The 21,182-nt window shown below is 42.4% G+C and overlaps 1 protein-coding gene across 11 annotated transcripts in view; it reads right to left on the minus strand.

Moving 5' to 3' along the window:
* Positions 1–21,182, minus strand: part of sema6a (sema domain, transmembrane domain (TM), and cytoplasmic domain, (semaphorin) 6A) — a 166,713-nt gene that overhangs the window by 76,667 nt on the left and 68,864 nt on the right. The window contains exon 1 of one of the 11 annotated variants that reach the window (XM_063068686.1): positions 20,531–20,883. The exons of 9 other annotated variants lie outside the window; for them this stretch is intronic. The gene's annotated coding sequence lies outside the window, so the exon portion shown is untranslated. Of the gene's footprint in view, positions 1–9,826; positions 11,012–20,530; positions 20,884–21,182 lie in introns of those variants that run through there. One more of the 11 variants, XM_063068685.1, reaches the window with a different exon arrangement.

The following is a 21,182-nucleotide window of genomic DNA, read 5'->3' on the forward strand; positions in this document are numbered from 1 at the left end:
TAAGTGTCTGAAGAAAAGTGCAGGAGGGGGTGTCAGAGGTAGGTTTTTCTACATAGAGAGTGGTGTGTGTGTTGAACATGCTTCCAGGGGTGTTGGTAGATACAGATATGCTAGGAAGTATTAATGTATTAAAGCCTTAGAGAGACACATGTCATTGCGTATATTTAAAGCGGAGGTTGATAGGTTCTTAATTAGTAAGGGAATTAAAGGTTACAGGAAAAAGGCAGAAGAATTATGGTAGTTATGGTAGGGTACAGGAACTGTGGTGTACAAAGGCTGTAATAAATCCAGTATTGAAGAAAAGAAAAGCTTACAAAAGGTTCAGAGAGCTAAGCAATGTTAGAGATCTAGAAGATTATAAGGCTTACAGGAAGGAGCTTAAAAAAATTAGGAGAGCCAGAAGGGGCCATGAGAAGGCCTTGGTGGGCAGGATTAAGGAAAACCCTAAAGCATTCTACAAGTATTTGAAGAGCAAGAGGATAAGACATGAAAGAATAGGACCTATCTAGTGTGACAGTGGGAAAGTGTGTATGGAACTGGAGGAAATAGCAGAGGTACTTAATGAATACTTTACTTCAGTATTCACTATGGAAAAGGATCTTAGTGATTGTAGTGCTGACTTGCAGCAGACTGAAAAGCTTGAGCATGTAGATATTAAGAAAGAGGATGTGCTGGAGCTTTTGAAAAGCATCAAGTTGGATAAGTTACCAGGACTGGATGAGATGTGCCCCAGGCTACTGTGGGAGGCGAGGGAGGAGATTGCTGAGCCTCTGGCGATGATCTTTGCATCATCAATGGGGACGGGAGAGGTTCCAGATGATTGGAGAGTTCCAGGTGTTGTTCCCTTATTCAAGAAAGGGAGTAGAGATAGCCCAGGAAATTATAGACCAGTGAGTCTTACTTCAGTGGTTGGTAAATTGATAGAGAAGATCCTGAGTGGCAAGATTTATGAACATTTGGAGAGGTATAATATGATTAGGAATAGTCAGCCTGGTTTTGTCAAAGGCAGGTCGTGCCTTATGAGCCTGATTGAATTTTTTGAGGTTGTGACTGAACACATTGATGAAGAGCAGTAGATGTAATGTATATGGATTTCAGCAAGGCATTTGATAAGGTACCCCCATTGCAAGGCTTATTGAGAAAGTAAGTAGGCATGGGATCCAAGGGGACATTGCTTTGTGGATCCAAAACTGGCTTGCCCACAGAAGGCAAAGAGTAGTTGTAGACGGGTCATATTCTGCATGGAGTTCGGTGACCAGTGGTGTGCCTCAGGGATCTGTTCTGGGGCCCTTACCCTTCATGATTTTTATAAATGACCTGGATGAGGAAGTGGAGGGATGGGTTAGTAAGTTTGCTGATGACACAAAGGTTGGAGGTGTTGTGGATAGTGTGGAGGGCTGTCAGAGGTTACAGCGGGATGTTAATAGGATGCAAAACTGGGCTGAGAAGTGGCAGATGGAGTTCAACCCAGATAAGTGTGAAGTGGTTCATTTTGGTAGGCCAAATATGATGGCAGAATATAATATTAACGGTAAGACTCTTGGCAGTGTGGAGGATCAGAGGGATCTTGGGGTCCGAGTCCATAGGATGCTCAAAGCAGCTGCGCAGGTTGACTCTGTGGTTAAGAAGGTGTACGGTGTATTGGCCTTCATTAAGCGTGGGATTGAGTTTAGGAGCTGAGAGGTAACATTGCAGCTATATATAGGACCCTGGTCAGACCCCACTTGGAGTACTGTGCTCAGTTCTGGTCGTCTCACTACAGGAAGGATGTGGAAGCCATAGAAAGGGTGCAGAGGAGATTTACAAGGATGTTGCCTGGATTGGGGAGCATGCCTTATGAAAACAGATTGAGTGAACTCGGCCTTTTCTCTTTGGAGCGACGGAGGATGAGAGGTGACCTGATAGAGGTGTATAAGATGATGAGAGGCATTGATTGTGTGGATAGTCAGAGGCTTTTTCCCAGGGCTGAAATGGCTGCCACAAGAGGACACAGGTTTAAGGTGCTGGGGAATAGGTACAGAGGAGATGTCAGGGGTAAGTTTTTTACTCAAAGACTGGTGAGTGCGTGGAATGGGCTGCCGGCAACGGTGGTGGAGGCAGATGCAATAGGGTCTTTTAAGAGACTTTTGGATAGGTACATGGAGCTTAGAAAAATAGAGGGCTATAGGTAAGCCTAGTAATTTCTAAGGTGGGGACACATTTGGCACCGCTTTGTGGGCCGAAGGGCCTGTATTGTGCTGTAGGTTTTCTATGTTTCTATGTTTCTAGAATGGAGTTGAGAGGAATAATAAGTTAGTCATGATGGAATGATGGGCTGAATGATCCAACTCTGCTCCCAGCTCTTTTGGCCTTGTGGGATAGTTAAAAGACTCTTAGATAGGCACATGAATGAAAGAAAAATGGAGGGCTATGTGGGAGGGAAGGGCCTGGAGTAGGTTAAATGGTCAGCACAACCTCGTGGGCTGAGGACCTGAACAGTGCTGTGCAGTTGTAGGATCTAAGTTCTATGCAAATCAATACTCCAAACTGGTTCACCACCTTCAGCAGTATTTTTTTCTAATTAAAACCAATCAGATGACATTCAAAATCTATTTAATATGTCATTATATTGCTACATTTGAGATCTATTTTATGAGTGTTATTTTGCCACTTTTGAGATCTATTTTATGAGGAGGTGTATTATTACATTGTGGTGTTGATCCAGATAAACCATAGCATTAAGTGGGAATATCAAAGGGAGGAAATCCTGGCTGAAACTGACAAGCCAGATGGTGCCATTAAATAAACCAAGAGTTCTCAGCATGACGCAGCAACTTCTCGATGACCCGCTCTGTACCAGACGAGCACAGTCACTAGGAATTCAGCTTCCATTAATAAGCCTCAAGCACGGTTGATGAGAATATGCTTCGGTAAAATCTAGCTTTAAACAATGAACTGTACTAAATCCAGAATCAACCAGTAGTTCTCAATCAGAACATACTGTATGTCAATCATGTCAGACTTTGACCTTTCAAAGTAATACAAATTATGAGGAGGAATTTCCTTAGCCAGAGAGCGATGATTCTGTGGAATTCATTGCCACCGATGGCATTGGAGGCCAAGACGTTGAGTATATTTAAAACAGAAGTTGAAAAGTTAGGGTGTCAATAGTTACAGGGAGAGGCAGGAGAATGGGATTGAGTGATAATAAATTAGCCATGACGGAAAGGCAGAGCAGACTTGATGGGCTGAATGGCTTAATTCTGCTCCTCTGTCTTGTGGGCTAACTTGGGGTGGGGAAACTTCTGTTAAGGCTTCATTCCAATTATTATGCTTGTGTATGTACATAGTTAATAACATTAGGAATATTGTAACAGCTGTTGAATACACTGTGGTAGACAACATGAAAGCAGCCCTTTACATGCTTCTCTGGTTGGAAATATGTTCCTCAGGCCATTACCAGAATAACAGGCAGGCTTCCAAACAATACTGTTACCGAACATCAACAGCAATTAACAGCTTGGGCCAGTCTACGAGCCACACTATGGTTGTAAATTCTTCATGTACTTCCAGTCCTGAAGGCACAAAGAACAGAAGCCTCCTTCTCCTGCTCATCCACCGCTTTAGATTACGCAAGACTCTGTGATGGGAACTTAGTCAAAACGATAACGCTGTGCAACTTCCATTAACTGTACCCAGTCAAAGTTAGTGACGATCTATCCCATGGTGGAGTGAGAGAATAAGATTGTGCCAATGTACTGTTACTGAAAATGCAATAAAATACCGACTAACCTTTTATTTCAATCTCTGGCAGGAGAACAAGCATTCTAACTGACCACGTTATAACCGCAACACTATTTAATGAATGGAGCTGGCTACTGAATCTACGTGCATTCACTAATGTTATAGCAGAGAAAAAATCCATAGTACTTGCTATGAAGTTACTTGGAACAGACATCTGAGGTCTTCTGGACTGTAAGTAAACACAGAAATAGTAAACCAATATACACCCAAGGACCACTTTATTAGGTACCTCCTATACCTAATAAAGTGGCCATTAAGTGTACGTTCATGGTCTTCTGCTCCTGTAGCCCATCCACCTCAAGGTTTGATGTGTTGTGCATCCAGAGGTGCTCTTCTGCACACCACTATTGTAATGCATGGTTATTTGAGTTACTGCCATTTTCCTGTCAGCTTGAACCAGTCTGCCCATTCTCCTGTGACCTCTCTCATGAACAAGACATTTTCACCCAGAGAACTGCCGCTCACTGGATTTTTTTTCCTGTTTTTTTGTACCATTCTCTGTCAACTCTAGAGGCTGCTGTGCTTGAAAATCCCAGGAGATCAGCACTTTCTGAGACATTCCACCCCGTATGGCACCAATAATTATTCCATAGTCAAATTCACTTCGATTACATTTCTTCCCCCATTCTGATGTTTGGTCTGAACAACAACTGAACCTCTTGACTAGGCCTCTAAGCACTTTTGCATGAGTGGCTGATTAGGTATTTGCATTAAAGAGTAGATGCACAGATGTGTTTAACAAAGTGGCCACAGAGTGTAGTAATGCTTGCAAAAAACAAGCATCCTTATGGATTTTCTCAGTCACATTCCAAATAACTTTGTGAAACATGTACCATTTCAAAATCAGTTTAAGACAAATGAATATTGCTTCAAATGATCAAAATAAATGGATAGTTTACAATTGGGGAAGACAGTAAAGCCAAAAGATCTTTAAAGCCAAATACATTTCTCTTGGACTAACCATGCTCTTAGTCTTCAATGACACCTCACTGTGTGTTTGTAAATGGGATTAGCTACTGTCCGTAAGGCCACTACCATTTAGGCCATCAATGAAGGTCCTCCATCTCTGTCTATCCATAGTGTCACACACAGATACAGGAGCTCTCTTCATTGCTGTTTCCGTAACAATTTTTTGACCTGTCAAGGCTGTTAGCCCTGAGCTCAACCTTCGAACCTGGTGGACTAGTGGACTGCTCTTAGTCTAGTCTCTACCCTTTAACCTGTTTGGCATGGATGACCCTACTAAGAGTCATAGAAACATAGAAACATAGAAAATAGGTGCAGGAGCAGGCCATTCGGCCCTTCGAGTCTGCACCGCCATTCAGTACGATCATGGCTCATCATCCAACTCAGAACGCTGTACCTGCCTTCTCTCCATACTCCCTGATCCCTTTAGTCATAAGGGCCATATCTAACTCCCCCTTAAATATAACCAATGAACTGGCCTCAACTGTTTCCTGTGGCAGAGAATTCCACAGATTCACCACTCTCTGTGTGAAGAAGTTTTTCCTAATCTCGGTCCTAAAAGGCTTCCCATTTATCCTCAAACCGTGACCCCTCATTCTGGACTTTCCCAACATCGGGAACAATCTTCCTGCATCTAGCCTGTCCAATCCCTTTAGGATTTTATACGTTTCAATAAGATCCCCCCTCAAACTTCTAAATTCCAACGAGTATAAGCCTAGTCGATCCAGTTTTTCATCATATGTAAGTCCTGCCATCCCAGGAATCAATCTGGTGAACCTTCTTTGTACTTCCTCTATGGCAAGAATGTCAAAGCACAAGGCTCTGAATCTGGCCAACACAGCCCACCACGGTCTTTAAGGGATGCAAGCCTCCAAACCCTAAGACAAGATTGTACTCCTTGCAAATGGGATTGCGGAATAACATTTGACAATACACCTATTTGGCTGGACTTAAATTCACCTGCAGCAAGTACTTACAACAGGAGTCACTGCTTTCTGGGCAGCAAGTGTAACCTTACCACAAACAAGAGGAAATCTGCAGATGCTGGAAATCCAAGCAACACACACAGAAATGCTAGAGGAACTCAGCAGGCCCGGCAGCATCTATGGGAAAGAGCACAGTCGACGTTTTGGGCCAATACCCTTCATCAGGAATGACCTTATGTAACCTTAATGGGTTTCCACTCCACAAAGTTATAGGGCTTTAACTTTATACTTATCCATAGAGGATCATCACCTTGTCACGGTGGGGAGGTTCGTGAGTTTCTGAGATCCCGAGGCCGTCTGGAGCTTAGTTCTTGGTAGGGTCATCCACGGAGAGAAAGTCAAGAAGGTCCTGAACAGCGATCCAAGAAAACGATGGAGCTGGCACGCTACATGGAGATGACACGTCACCACGGCAGTGAAGGCGGAGGAAGGCTGCTAGGTCCCCTGTCCTCTTGCATTCATGCCACTGGCCCCTGGCCCCGGTCTGTCAGGGTCTGTGTGGTGGCTGGCCGTGCATCGGTACTCCCACGTTAAACAATGTCACACCCAGGCGAAATAACCCGTTAGAAGAACATCACACGCGACTCGAGTGATCGCATTACTACTGCTTCTGTCCCTAACTGGGTCACCTAGTCCTGTGTTCTTTGGAAAATCTCACACAGCACTTGTCAGAACCACTAGGGTGGCACAGGGTCCTGGGTGGCAAGAGTTCACATTTTAGATGCGATGTTAAAATATCAGCAGCGTCTGCTGGTTCAGGTGGCTCTGAAATACCCCGGCACCATCCCAAAGGTGGGGTAATCCCGCAATGCGCTCTCATTAAAGAAAAGCGGTCTTTCCTGTTGGCTGCACCATTCGGCCACCTTTCAATAAATAACACTTTGATTGTGGGGGCATTTGAATTGTCCTGGGCAGTTGGCGCTGCTTAATCAATCACATACTTAAAAGCGAACTGGTAAAAGGAGGCACGATCTTTCTTGACAGTGAGTCTAACGATATTTCTAGCAATCACTTTTTCAATTTGGATCTATAAATTCTGAGATAAGGGAGAAAAAGTACAAACGAATTTACAAAAACTAACATTAAATTGATAGGATTATTTTAAGTTATTGAACAGAAGCAATATTTGAATAAGTTTCATTTCTGGCCATTTATGAATCACACTAGGCGTCGTGCTATAGTCAGGAAGAGCTTACACATGAATGAGTATCTATGTCACCAATTCTAGGCGCCTCAGAATTATAGCCTCCGCTCATTTCACTGCGTCTCACAGGTAGGGGAGTTGTTCCAGCAGATGGATTTTATACAAACCACCAGCTTCTTTGTCCTTTACCATCCTGATCTCCCGCATCGTGCGATGTCCTTTAAGTTACAAAATGCAGGAGTCATAACTATTAATGTTAAAGACGAGTGGAGCACTATTTAGTGTGATTGATAGCGGCGCTGCCTTTTAATCGCTTGCTATTGTTTTTCTAATCGATCGGGGCGACTAGTTGTCGTTCAGTTGACACTACTTGTTATAAACGAGTAACTGAGGCTCCAATGAAATTGCAAAACAAAGTACACAAACACTAAAAAGTCTACGCGCGCTCTCTCTGGGGAGTCGCTATTTGCTGGAATGCGTCCGCCTTAAAAAAAATACCGTACATCCAAAATCCTTCTCCAGATCGAGAAACCAATTACGAAAGGTTGAATATGGAGAGATAGCGAATAAATTGTGTCCTGGCTGCATTCGTTTCTTGCAGAGCTGTTTCAATGATCTAACAAGAGTCCCAAGTCAGTAGCGTAGCGGGCAGGAGTTCCACTTGTGATTAAACGATTCGGCGCACTCCTGTACTACATACATAGGGAGCAGACAAGCCTTTAATCCTGAATTTATCCCAAGACTTTTGTACATGCTTTAACCTATAGTAAATTTTGATAAACACAAGGCGCAAGAAGCTAATTCAGGCGGTTATTCTCTCCTCTGCACTTCCCCAGTGGCAGAAACGTTGGCAAATTTATATTTGTCTTCCCCTACCCAGCGTAAAACATTTAAGCTGCCGGCAGCGAGAAACCAGTAGAATCTCACTTGTCAGACAATTTAGGCTACTGAAACTCGGAATCCATCCGCACCAATTTATTTTACCAAAGTAAGTTGGAGACAAGTGTATTTAATCACGCCGCCTGACCCCACAAAATCACTGCATACACGTCCATTTGGGATTGGCGGCAATGATGTAGCTGAGACTTCAGACTAATTTATCACAGCTCTGACCACATCTCCCAAGGGTGCGGGTCGATTTCTAATCAGTTTCTCAATTTAAAAGGGCGTTCCAATGAGCGTTGTAGGGTTTATAAATGCAATCTGTTTATCAATCAGCTTTGAAAAACTTGGGCTAAAGGCGGACGAAATTAAGCCAGAAGGAGCTTTAATAAACACAATTAAAAATAAACAAATATGGAGAGTTCACTTGTTCCTCGCTTATCCTACCATTGCAGTTCGCCCATGTAACGCCGAATCAAATGAGTGGTGTCTTTGCAAAAAGAAAAAGACACAATTTTGTTTTAGCTGCTACCACTCTGGTAGCGGTGGTGATTTCTGTTGAAACGGGGAGGTTTCTGTGGGCCGCGCAAGGGTTTGGCAGGTTGTGGAAGCTGAAGCGATTGGGCACATCCTCCCGTTTGTTCTCCTGCACATGGTAACTCAGCAATGTGTAAGAAGTTCGTGGTTTACGGCACGTCACGAATGGGTTCTTATTGTGCAAAACCAACATGTAAACAGGATTAATATTGGCCTTTATTTCTGATGACAATCAGATGACCAAACACACTCTTTTGTTTTCCATTTCCCCTCCTTCCCTAATAAAGAACGAGTGATCTCAGATGCCGGCCTTTCAAATGCGTTTTCATTCTGGGGAGGATTGGTAATTCTCGTGATTATTCGCGTTCGGGAAAAAAAAAGAGAAAAGATGCTTCCCAGGAAAGCAGCGAACAAAGGAAGAGACAGCGCCCGGCGCTGCAAACGAAACACGTTCCGCGCCCCGACAGAGCCCGTGTTCCCAGTGAGGAAGTCGCTCCCTTCGCAATAGTCACTCATAATGTAGCCAGCACTGCGCCCACCGTGACAACGCGGAGCTGGTATTTTGGGTTTGTAAACAGTCACATTAACACATGAAAAGAGCTCTAAAAATCCCACTCCAATTCCGCGCAGCACACGGGCGCCTTGAGGGGAAATGGGCTTCAGCGAAGCTTTCTTCAAAAGCAAGGTATTTATTAATGCTAGGGTGCTTATTACCCGCTGTATTTTGTATCTGCCTTTCAGGCGTGCGGAGCGGAAGGTAATTCAAAGTCAGATCCCAAATAGTTCTAATTGTGCTCGCAGGAGCTTGAAAGACCCAGACAGTTTCAAAGTTTACAACACTGAATGTTTCAAATGCGGGGGGCGGGGAGGTGCTGCGGTGGGCACTAATGCCCCCACCCCCATCTCCTGCAGCTCAGAAACTCGGCGGTACTACAGAACTGCTTCTGTTTGTGACTCGGTATCCAGAGGCGCGTGGGTCGGGTAAACTGTGTGCAACCATTCACACAGTTATTCGTTCCAAATCACTAGTTACAACTAAAAACCGCATGTAGTTTGTTCCGGCCAGCAATTCCTCGATGTTCAAACAACTTCCAGAACCCAATAAATAACCACGCCCTTCTTTCCACCCACGGCAGTACAAGATGCAGTGGTTTGGAATTCTTTCCTCTTGTTCGATGCGCCTGAAATTCACCCTCTGAGCAAGCTCGATACCCTACTATTACCTGCCGCAGCAAACGATCTGCATCAAAGAACTGATTGCCGGGTTTAAACCCGAAATGTTGACAATTCCTTCATCGCCCACATAGGCTGCTGGACCTTCAGGGTTTCTTCAGCTGGCCGTTTAAGGAGACTGAAAGAGGAATTCTCTTTACTTGACACATGCACGTGGAAACATTGAAACGCTGAGAAATATGTCATTTGCATCGATCAGTCGATCTTCCAACACAGCCCGAGTATGTGCTGGGGGGGGGGGCGTAGCCATGCTTCTGGCGCCAACATAGCATGCCCACCACTTACAAGCACTAACCTGTAGGTCTTTGGAATGTGGGAGGAAACGGGATCACGCAGAGAAACCCACACAGTTATGAGAAGAATATCAAAACATGACAGACAGCGGTGGGAGCTGAGCCACGACACTAGCCGCTACTCTACGTGCCACCCACCTTTGTGGCTCTAGATTGCCGCATGTGCAATCTCTTCTTCTAACTCAATGAAAAATGTTGCCTTGGTAACGCTACCTTGAAGTTGGTCTTTGCCCCACCTTAAAAGCTAATTACAGCTAGCAAAGACTGCGAACCGGTCACCCTGGCCTGCATTTGTGAACGGGACATGCTACCAACCTACGTTCCAGGAGACCGGTTACGAAGAAAGGTCGTGTTGAACCAAAGGTGTGGGAGCAACATGATGGGCACGGGGAGTCAGTGTTTTCAAAATAACGGGCGATTCATTTGCAAAATGTTAAGATCAGTCAAAACTGATCTATCTGAGCATGAATTTCGTAGAGCTTTTACATTCCCAGTAAAACTATCAATTTCATCACCAATAAAACTACATTTTGATCACAGAATGTTGGTTACAGAAAGTTAATCAAGTCCTGATTACAGAATAACGTGATTATCAACAGGTCTAACGGTAAATCCTATTTTCTCTTGCCAACAGTGCTAATGAAGTCCCTGAGACTTGGGTGTGATCACTGACCGCCGCATTCCTTGACCCCTGGGCTTTGTCTGCCGTTCTCTGTTAGCACATTAGCACAATCCATGCCCCAACTTACTAGTTACTGTATTAGCCCTCACTACTCTTTCCCCGACAACACGAGGTAACACACTCCTGCATGCAATGTACATTAAGTGACATTCCTGATTTATCACAACCATTACTGTTTTACTGATAGCAATGTCAAAGCAGTCTGCCAAGAGATTTGTGCACACACAAACTTTGATGTTGGCATTGTTGATAATTTGGATCATGGGAGCCTGGCATTAGGTGGCACTCTCAACTTGCTGTTAGTATGAATTGCTGGTGCCCAGTGTTTGATCAGGATTAATTCCTCCAAACAGAATTCAAACACAGCACATTAAAAAGAACTGAAAGCAGTCAATGTATTTTGTTTTCATCCTGTACACATTTGGCTTCCTAAACATACTGATTTACATCATATGCATGCAAAGGATAATAAATAATTAAGCAATGAAAATCCCAGATTACACATTGCTCAGTATTTGTTTACATGACTGTTGCATCCAACTAGAATGTGAAGTGGCATTTTAGAACAGATACAAAAAAAAAGGATCAGGGTGGCTAGAGATCTTCAGATTAAACACTAGCTTTGATATTGGTCATTGTAAATGTTGACACCTTAATCTACAGATTGCCCAGTGCACAAGCCAGGACAGAACAATATGGGGAGCAAGCTGTTGCCCGTGCAGCAGGCTCCCCCTCTCCAAGCAGCTGATGAATCCAAAGGAATGGCAGGGACTGATAGTCTGGCACCAGTGGCATCGCAGGAGTTGCCAGTCGGACAGATTGTCAAATGAGTAACTAAACTGTACGTGATGAGTTTGTATCTTCTCCCAATGACCACGTGGGTTTCCTCCGGGTGCTCCAGTTTCCTCCCACAGTCCAATGGTGTGTGGGTTAGTAAGTTAATTGATCACACGGGTGTAATTGGGTGGTGTGGCCTCATTGGGCTGGAAGGCCCTTTTAAAATGCACCAGAATGAAAAGTGAATAGGTTTGGGTTTACTGTGCTGCCAATGTAGTCACGAAACTTGTTGACAATAATAAAACTTAACGTAGAAAAGAGGGATCACCTTATATAAAGCATCTGAGATTGACATACAAGGTATTCCATCAAGGAGTTAATATTCTCACATTAGGAACAAGCAGATTTTTAAATAAGGATCTGCCTATGCCGAGCCACATTGCTTTCAGTACATGAGCATAATGCAGCCAGTATTTCGAGAAGGAGATGGATTCCTCTATGCGACCATGTAGAATAATCAAAAGCAATTACAAAGACGACTTTATAATTTCACCACAGCTTCAGCACAAAGGAAATTTTCCTCGAGCCCAGAGATCAGAATTTTGTAAAGTGAAATACAGACACCATCATCTTGAGCATCTTGAGTACAAAGGTAACACATCAAATCTTGCTCCTTATCTCTTTAAAGTGGTGACATTTGGATAGATTCTAAATTTTTGCCGATTTGTAATAAGCTAGAACAATTACAGACTCTATGTATCTCAGGTGGTTTCTGGGAATGAAGGTTCAAAATGTCAATTTCTTTAAATTTCAATTGATTCTAAGGTCTACCCAAAAAAGAAAATCAAATAACTTCATATTCAAATGTGACACCCCATGCAACATAAACAAAACTATGATTGATTAAAAGGACTTTCTATAGAAAATAATCACTGCACACCACCAACGTCAATGTTATTAAAGGACAAAACAGTTGAGATTGCTCCCAATTTGAGCCGCAGTCCAGGCTGAACATGACCACTGAAATTATTCAACATTTGCAGGATATTTTCAGATTGCAAAATGGAGAAAATGTTTGCCATATGTATATATATATTTATATAGGGAGAATATGGACATATACAAACATTTGTCCCTCATCTGGGTGGCATGCTTTAAGAGAACAATAGATCAGAAAAATTAACGGTCCCAGTTTATTTGCAGGGGACTAATGCAAAATAGATTATGGGACATAGCTATAGCTTAATGAAATATTTGAGCTTTTCTGAGGGCATTCAAATCAGATTGATTACCAATTGAAATTTTGACAAGTACTTACACCTAATACCCAGAGTTGAGATATAACACCAGTAAGCACAGACTGTGCACAGATTGAATTATTAACTGCATGCTTCAGTTTTATTTTAACTTCCGTTTTACTCTGCAATTGATAGATAAGTGCAGCAGGAGGGTGATATATCTCCTATGTACCATGGAGATCATTTAGATCTATAATTCCACATCTCAGAGGCTACAACAATTTTCATGATGCATATGCTTCAATCCAGCCAATGTTTGGATCCAACAGATTTTCTATAAGACATAGAAGCACAATTCAGGCCACTTGGCCCATCAAGTCTGCCTTGCCATTCCACCATGGCTGTTTTATTATCCCTCTCAATCCCATTCTCCTGCTTTTAACCCGTAACCTTTGACACCCCTACTAATCAAGAACCTATCAACCTTGGCTTTAAATATACCCAATGTCGTGATCTCCACTACCGTCTGTGGCAATGAATTCCACAGATTAAAGAGACATCTTTCTATTCTGAGGCTGTGCCCTCTGGTCCAAGACTCCTCCATTATAGGAAACTTCCTCTCAGGTTAAGGGGTGTGTACTCCAACTTGTATAACAGAATACTTCTTGGGATACCTAGTAGCTCAGGTGGTGACAACAAAGATTAGACCTGAGTGGTGTAAACTTGTCTATTTTAGACAAGTTAGCACAGATATAGAAGTAGGCTAAGTCAAAAACCTGGACTCTATATTTTCTGAATAGACTAATCAACAGGCACGTTGTCATCTGCTGGATGTTGCAAATCAATAATTGTACCAAGACAGGGTGGCAAAATATATTCAATAAAATTCAGACCAATTCACGGTTACCTTGAAAGAACATGATTTCAATGACTGACATTTTCAAATTCTAAAGTAACAGTTATTTTATCTTGGAGCTTCATAAGCTGTGTCCTTAATTAGTCAATGGGCTCAGTGTCAGTTCGTTTGAGCAGGTATTTGAATGACTGAATGGTCAAATAAAAGAGGGTGACGAATCGGAATAAAGGAGGAGATTGAAAATCCCGTAGTATGTTTGTTGTTTGCCAGTCTTTCTTTGTATGTAGTGTTCATTGATTCTATTGTACTTCTTTGTTCTGTTGTGAATGCCCACAAGAAAAGAATCGCAGGTGACGTATACCCACTTTGATAATAAGTTAACTTTGAAGTTTCTTTTCGATTAAACCATCTACTTGTTGCAGATGTCAAACCGCTTTTACTATCCACTGTTGGATTCACAAATGCCAACTTTCATTTTAAGCATAATTGGAGCTCTTCCTAACCCCCCTTCCCCCCCCCCCCCCCATGTGGGAGGTTAGGAGAAAAGTGGAAATTAAACTTTGCTGGCTGGGACATCATCAAGTAACATAATCGTGGAGCTTCTCCTATGTTCCCTTCCTCCCCACATGACAGGTTAGAAGAAGAATAGAAATCAAACTTTGCTGGCACATACCGTACTCATGAGGCAAGTGCCAATACTTAAAGAAAATACAACTGTCCTTGATTGGAGACAGTAGCATCATTCCTATCTGTAATTTTGTAATGAAATTTCTAAGCCTCCTATCACAGCAAAACAACTAAATGGACATGTAACACACACAAAATGCTGGAGGAACTCAGCAGATCAGGCAGCATTTATGGAAATGAATAAATACTCAACGTTTTGGTCCGAGACGCTTCATCAGGGCTGAAAAGGAAGGGGGAAGATGCCAAAATAAACAGGTGGGTGGAGGGGAAGGGGGATGGCTAGAAGGTGGTAGGTGAAGGCAGATGGGTAGGAAGAATAAAGGACTGGAGAGGAAGGAAGCCGATAGAAGAGGAGAGTGGACCATAGGATAAAGGGAAGGAAGAGGGCACCGGGGGAAGTGATAGCAAGAAGTGGGGAATAGAAGAGGAGAGGGAGAGGGAATTTTTTTTTACCGGAAGGAGAAAGCTACGTGTTTCTGATTTGGAGTTACTTACTTAGGCAAACATAAAGCATTTTGCAGCTTGTGCACAGCACAGTTCCCACTATTTGTTTTTCTTGAGCCAAGGAGTGCAATGATAAAAGTGATTATAATTATTATAACAACATGCATTTTTGTACCAGGTGCTTCCTACTAACTGTAGTGAGAAGTCTCGGCCGTTTGAGGGCAGTGTGCCGGCTAGCTGCTGCAAATCCCTCCCACCCCCCCCCCCGCACCCTGTTTTTCATTTACAGCTTCCTTTGCTCAAGGTCTACATTTTATTAACAGTTATCAGTGTAACTAACACCTGACATCTTTATGGTGAATGGCACTAATTGAGAAATTTCCGGTTACGTGTAATTTAAAGATAACTCTGACAGTTGTGTTCTTCACGGTGATTAGGAAGTTGTGTTTTTGCCAAAATCTACAAAATGTTGTCTTTAAGGTTAAACCTCACCCTGGCAAATATAATGCACAGGTTTCTGTGCAATCTGCAGATTTTTATCTAGAACTCTTCAAGTTAGGTGGACAAAACCAATTAAATAAAATTTAGTGTGCTGACACTCGGTGGCCACTTTATTAGGTACCCCCTGTTCCTTATAAAGTGGCCACTGAGTGTACTTCTGTACATTCGTGGTCTGCTGCTGCTGTAGCTCCTCCACTTCAATGTTCGATATGTTTTTTGTGTCCAGAGATGCTCTTCTGCACACTAGTGGTTGTAATGCATTCGAGTTACAGTCGCCTTCCTGTCAGCTGGAACCAGTCTGGCCATTGTCCTCTGACCTCTCTCATTAACAAGACATTTTCACCCACAGAAATGTCACTCACTGGATGTTTTTTTTTTGTTTTCACACCATTCTCTGTAAACTCCAAAGACTGTGCATGAAAATCCAGGAACACACATCAAAGTTGCTGGTGAACGCAGCAGGCCAAGCAGCATCTATAGGAAGAGGCGCAGTCGACGTTTCAGGCCGAGACCCTTCGTCAGGACTAACTGAAGGAAGAGTGAGTAAGGGATTTGAAAGTTGGAAGGGGAGGGGGAGATGCAAAATGATAGGAGAAGACAGGAGGGGGAGGGATAGAGCCAAGAGCTGGACAGGTGATAGGCAAAAGGGGATACGAGAGGATCATGGGACAGGAGGTCCGGGAAGAAAGACAGGGGGGGGGACCCAAAGGATGGGCAAGAGGTATATTCAGAGAGACAGAGGGAGAAAAAGGAGAGTGAGAGAAAGAATGTGTGCATAAAAATGAGTAACAGATGGGGTACGAGGGGGAGGTGGGGCCTTAGCAGAAGTTAGATAAGTCGATGTTCATGCCATCAGGTTAGAGGCTACCCAGACGGTGTTGTTCCTCCAACCTGAGTGTGGCTTCATCTTTACAGTAGAGGAGGCCGTGGATGGACATGTCAGAATAGGAATGGGATGTGGAATTAAAATGTGTGGCCACTGGGAGATCCTGCTTTCTCTGGCGGACAGAGCGTAGATGTTCAGCAAAGCGGTCTCCCAGTCTGCGTCGGGTCTCGCCAATATATAAAAGGCCACATCGGGAGCACCGGACGCAGTATATCACCCCAATCGACTCACAGGTGAAGTGTTGCCTCACCTGGAAGGACTGTTTGGGGCCCTGAATGGTGGTAAGGGAGGAAGTGTAAGGGCATGCGTAGCACTTGTTCCGCTTACACGGATAAGTGCCAGGCTGCACCTCTTCCAGATGCTGCTTGGCCTGCTGCGTTCACCAGCAACTTTGATGTGTGTTGCTTGAATTTCCAGCATCTGCAGAATTCCTGTTGTTTGCATGAAAATCCAGGAGATCAGCAGTTTCTGAGATACTCAAATCATCCCCATTTGGCACCAAAAATCATTCCATGCTCAAAGTCACTTAGCTCACATTTACTTAGGAAAAAACCTACAGCACAATACAGTCCTTTCGGCCCACAAATTTCTTCCCCATTCTGATGTTTGTTGTGAACAACAACTGAACCTCTTGACCATCTCTGCATGCTTTTATGCTTTGAGTTGCTGCCATATGGTTGGCTGATTAGATATTTGCATTAACAAGCAGGTGTGCAAGTATACCTAATAAAGTGGCCACAGAGTGTATGTTACCTTTTCTTTTTCCCAAATACAGAAAAACATTGACTATATTAGATATAAGCCAACAAGATTCATTGGTATTAATTGTTCTCAGGAATTGCTGTTGTATTTCACCAGGGAGGCATCACTACTGAGACCAATCCAGTACCTACCTACGAGCAGAGATACTTTCAAAACCCTACTGTAGTATTTGACCAGCTCTCATTTTTGTTCTTTCAGCTTCAATCAAACATTTAACCTTCATATCTTCAAAAAAGGTATGGCTTATTTCTTACGAAACAAATCTGAGCAATATAGTGTTAAACCATATTTTCTCTTCTGAAATAGTTATTATATTTAAAATTTATTAATATACAGCATAGAATAGGGTCTTCAAGCTGTACCGTCCAGCAACCCCCAATTTAACCCTAGTCTAATCATGGGACAATTTGCAATGGCATACCAATTGGTACGTCTTTGGACTGTGGGAGGAAACCAGAGCACCCGGAGGAAACCCACATGGTCATGAGGAGAATGTACAAACTCCTTACAGACAGCAGTGGGAAATCATTTAGGCTAGCATAAAAATCCTACTGCTATTGAAAATACAGTTGTAGTTATGTTATGGCATTGCTGTTTTATCAGTTCGAGTACTTTAGATGTGAAATTTGCTGGGGTTGAATACATTGGAACAAAATCAACCAAGTAATGCAATCTTTGTTATTGGAATTACTAACTTAACTAAAGCTTATGTAAAACTAAAGCAATGCAGACCTAAATATTATGTTGGAATTGCAACAGGCTGTTCTCAAATAGGACTCTATTCATTGTAATCTCAGCTCTTGAGCATAAAATTCCAGTGTGGTACAGATAGAGTGCTACATTGTCAATTATATTGCTTTAGCAACAAGATGTTAAAATGTTTGCTTTTTTTAAGGCTTATGCAAGAAATTCACATGGCACAATTTAGGAAGAAGCACAGGGTAATGGATTGTGGAGTGATGAGAGTATTTGTTTTTTTCGGTGAACTTTGATACTATTTCTAAAACCTTACAAATAGATGGTCACGTTTCCTAGGTCACAAAAGTGACTGTAAAGCACTTTGAGACATTTGAAAGGGGGTATGTAAGTTGCTATGAAAAAGCAAGCCTTTCTTCGATGTTCTTGTATTAATTTGCTGAATGTTTATTTATCCCATTTATTTTGTTTTGAAAGCCCGGGAGGTTGATTTTATCATTTGTAGGAAAAGAAATTATTTCTATTTTGTTTGGAACGTCTTTGTGTAGCCAATAATTTATAACTACTGTGTTGTACAGAGATTACATTAGCCCTGGCATTCCATGCACTAACTCAAGTCCTTAACACTTAAAAAGTGTTCAAAGTTTTTTTTTGCCTTGCCTGCAGCTTCGCACACACAGATGGATAACTTCTTTCATCCTGCCAGTGAATTGGTTCTACTTCATTACATGATTAAAATTCGCACTCAGTGGGATATTAAAAGGCTTTGCGCTGCTGGTGAGGATTCTGCACGTTGATGTTTGGTAAATCTGATTTATGATACTTGCATCTGATTAAAAGTTACTAGATGCCAAATTTTACCATTAACAAACAGAAAAGGTGCAGACTCAAACACTGACTATCAGCCTCACGGGATTACTTATAAAATACAAAAGTAGACTTATTCAAGGACAAGGCACACAATAAAGTAAATCAATTACTTTTTCTTTGTTAAAGAAACATAGCTCTCATATTAGACCATATGTTAACATTTCACCTTTACTGGTAAACGAAATAACAAGGAAAAGATTTCAACAGAACGTACACAAACAATGTACATGATATTAGCCATTCAGAGATTCTATTTTCAGAATCACTGCTCAATTGCCATTTCTAAATTTGCCAACGGCACCACTGTTGTTGGCAGAATCTCAGATGGCAATGAGGAGGCGTGTAGTATCAAGATAGATCTGCTGGTTGAGTGGTGTCGCAATGACAACCTTGCACTCAATGCCAGCAAGACCGAGCAATTGATTGTGAATTTCAGAAAGGGGAAGTTGGCAGAATTCACAGCAATCCTCATTGAGAGGTCAGCTGTGGAAACGGTGAGCAGCTTCAAGTTCTTCAATGTCAACATCTCAGAGGACCAACATGTTGATGCAATTATGAAGAATGCATGGCAGCAGCTATACTTCATTAGGAGTTTAAGGAGATTTGGTGTGACACAAAAGACCCCAGCAAATTTCTACAGGTGTACTGTGGAGAGCATTCTGACTGGTTGCATCACCAGCTGGTATGGAGTTTCCAAGGCACAGGGTTGAAAGAGGCTGCAGTTAAAGACTCAGCCATCTTCATCATGGGTACAAATTTTCCCACCATCAGCAACATCTTCAAAAGGCAGTGCCTCAAAAAGCAACACCCATCGTTAAGGACCCTGAACAACAAGAACATGTTCTCTTCCCATTACTACCATGTCACACACTCAACATTTTAAGGACAATTTCCTCCCCTCTGCCATCAGATTTCCAAATGGTTCATGAACCTTCGAACACTACTTCGCTGTTGCTCTTTAGCACTGCTTGTTTATTTACCCTTTTATCATAACTTTACAGTGATTTTCTTTAATGTCCTGCACCATACTGCTGAAACAAAACTAATTTTGTGACATACAAACGTGATACTGTTTCTATCCTGAAGAAATCTTTGCTTTCTTATTGATATGTTTACTGAAGTGACTGTATTGAATGTAGCAACACACACAAAATGCTGGAAGAACTCAGCAAGCCAGGCCACATCAGTGGAAAAGAGTACAGTCGACATTTTGGGCTGAGACCCTTCATCAGGACTGGAAAAAAAGATGAGGAGTCATTGTAAGAAAGTGGGGGGAGGGAAGGAAGAACCACAAGGAGGTAGGTGGCACCCGGAGGGTGGGAGGGGTGAAATAAAGAGTTGGGAAGTTGACTGGTGAAAGAGGTACAGGGCTGGAGAAGGGGGAATCTGACAGGTGAGGAGAGAAGCCATGTAAGAAAGAAAAGGAGGAGGAGCACGGGAGGGAGGGAGATGATAGGCAGGTAAGGAGATAAGGTGAGAGGGAAATCTCCTTACAGTAAGAAAACTGAGTTTCCCATACCTAGTATGTAAAAAAAATGTACTGGAAATATTATTACGGGATGGTTACAGCAAAGGTTGGAGAAGAATCTGAAAGGTGATTGGATTGTTTTACAAAGACCAGACATGGACACAAAGGGTTCCATGGTTTTCACCTGTGCCATAAAAATAACAATTTACTTATTGAAAACTCCTTCGTAAAATTGTAAAATCTTACAATACACCATAAAAAGATTTAAGTAACTGTAGAACACAGCTGAAATTTAAAACTCTACAGCCTGCATTTTGATAAATCATAAGGAATCAAAAGTCTGCTGACAGCTTTAGGTACCTCGTTGACTGCTGGAAATATTACCGCAAGCTACAGAACGCGCATCCAATGGAAATACTTTACAGCCAAGTGCCGAGTAAAACAAAGGTGTACCTTTGGAACAATTTAGACTTCAAATGGAAACATCTAATAAAACGGCGATACAAACGCTCAACTTACTTTGATGATAACGGCAGCAATGCTAAATTTCAGCATAAAGGTCCTTTAATTGCAGTCTCATAAACATTAAACAATCATATCTGCGTGAGCAACAGCTTTGAATATAACCAGCCTTTGATCCAATAATGCTTCCACTACTATCAAATCACAACATTACAGATTTCCTCCAAGCACATCACATTTAAATGATTAGAAGGAACATTTTATTACACCACGGTAACCCAACACCTCAACACAAGGCAAAGATCGATTAACTCATTTGTTTCTGAACCATTGTTATATCTCACACAGCACATTGCCACCGTACCATAGGATCCCACCTTTGAATCTTTGTCTCGATTGACATTTGAACCCTGCTGGCCTGACTGCTCGCGTCAATTCCCGATTAGACCGCCAGGTGGAGCATAGAACAAAAAGCGGGAAGAGGAGATGCTTCTGGGAGAATATTGGGAGGAAGAGGACTGGGAGATCTACTGTCACACTATCCTCATCTGTGGGAGGAATTTGCGATTCTTAGATTAGCATTGTAACAAGCACGTAAAAGTGTAAAAAAACATAAACACTCATGTACATAAACATCAACACACTCATACGCACCTACGTTGCTCTGCTGAGCAAAATTAGGCAGACTGTCACTCAGTAATGGCCTATGGGAAAGCCAGAGTAACCTGATCTAAAAAACTGGGTTAACACTTCTAAGTGCCAGACACCTCCATATGGAATAACAGTTTCCGGCATAAGGTTCTAATGAGAAAACATAGCATCTGCTGATGAATAATCATGAAATCGGGACTGCTATTTGCAAATACTCAATGGTGATTGGAGAGGCCACAAATTTTACTCCACACGTGTCGTTTGATAAATAAAAATATTCTGTCGCCCAAACCAGCCAGTAACCTTTCGCAAATGAGAATCAAGTCGGCATACTCAAAGTTCATAGGAGAAGCAGGAATTGAGGGGGTGGGCTCTCTG

This window comes from Mobula hypostoma, chromosome 16 (assembly GCF_963921235.1).
Source record: "Mobula hypostoma chromosome 16, sMobHyp1.1, whole genome shotgun sequence".
Classification (NCBI taxonomy): Eukaryota; Metazoa; Chordata; class Chondrichthyes; order Myliobatiformes; family Myliobatidae; genus Mobula; species Mobula hypostoma.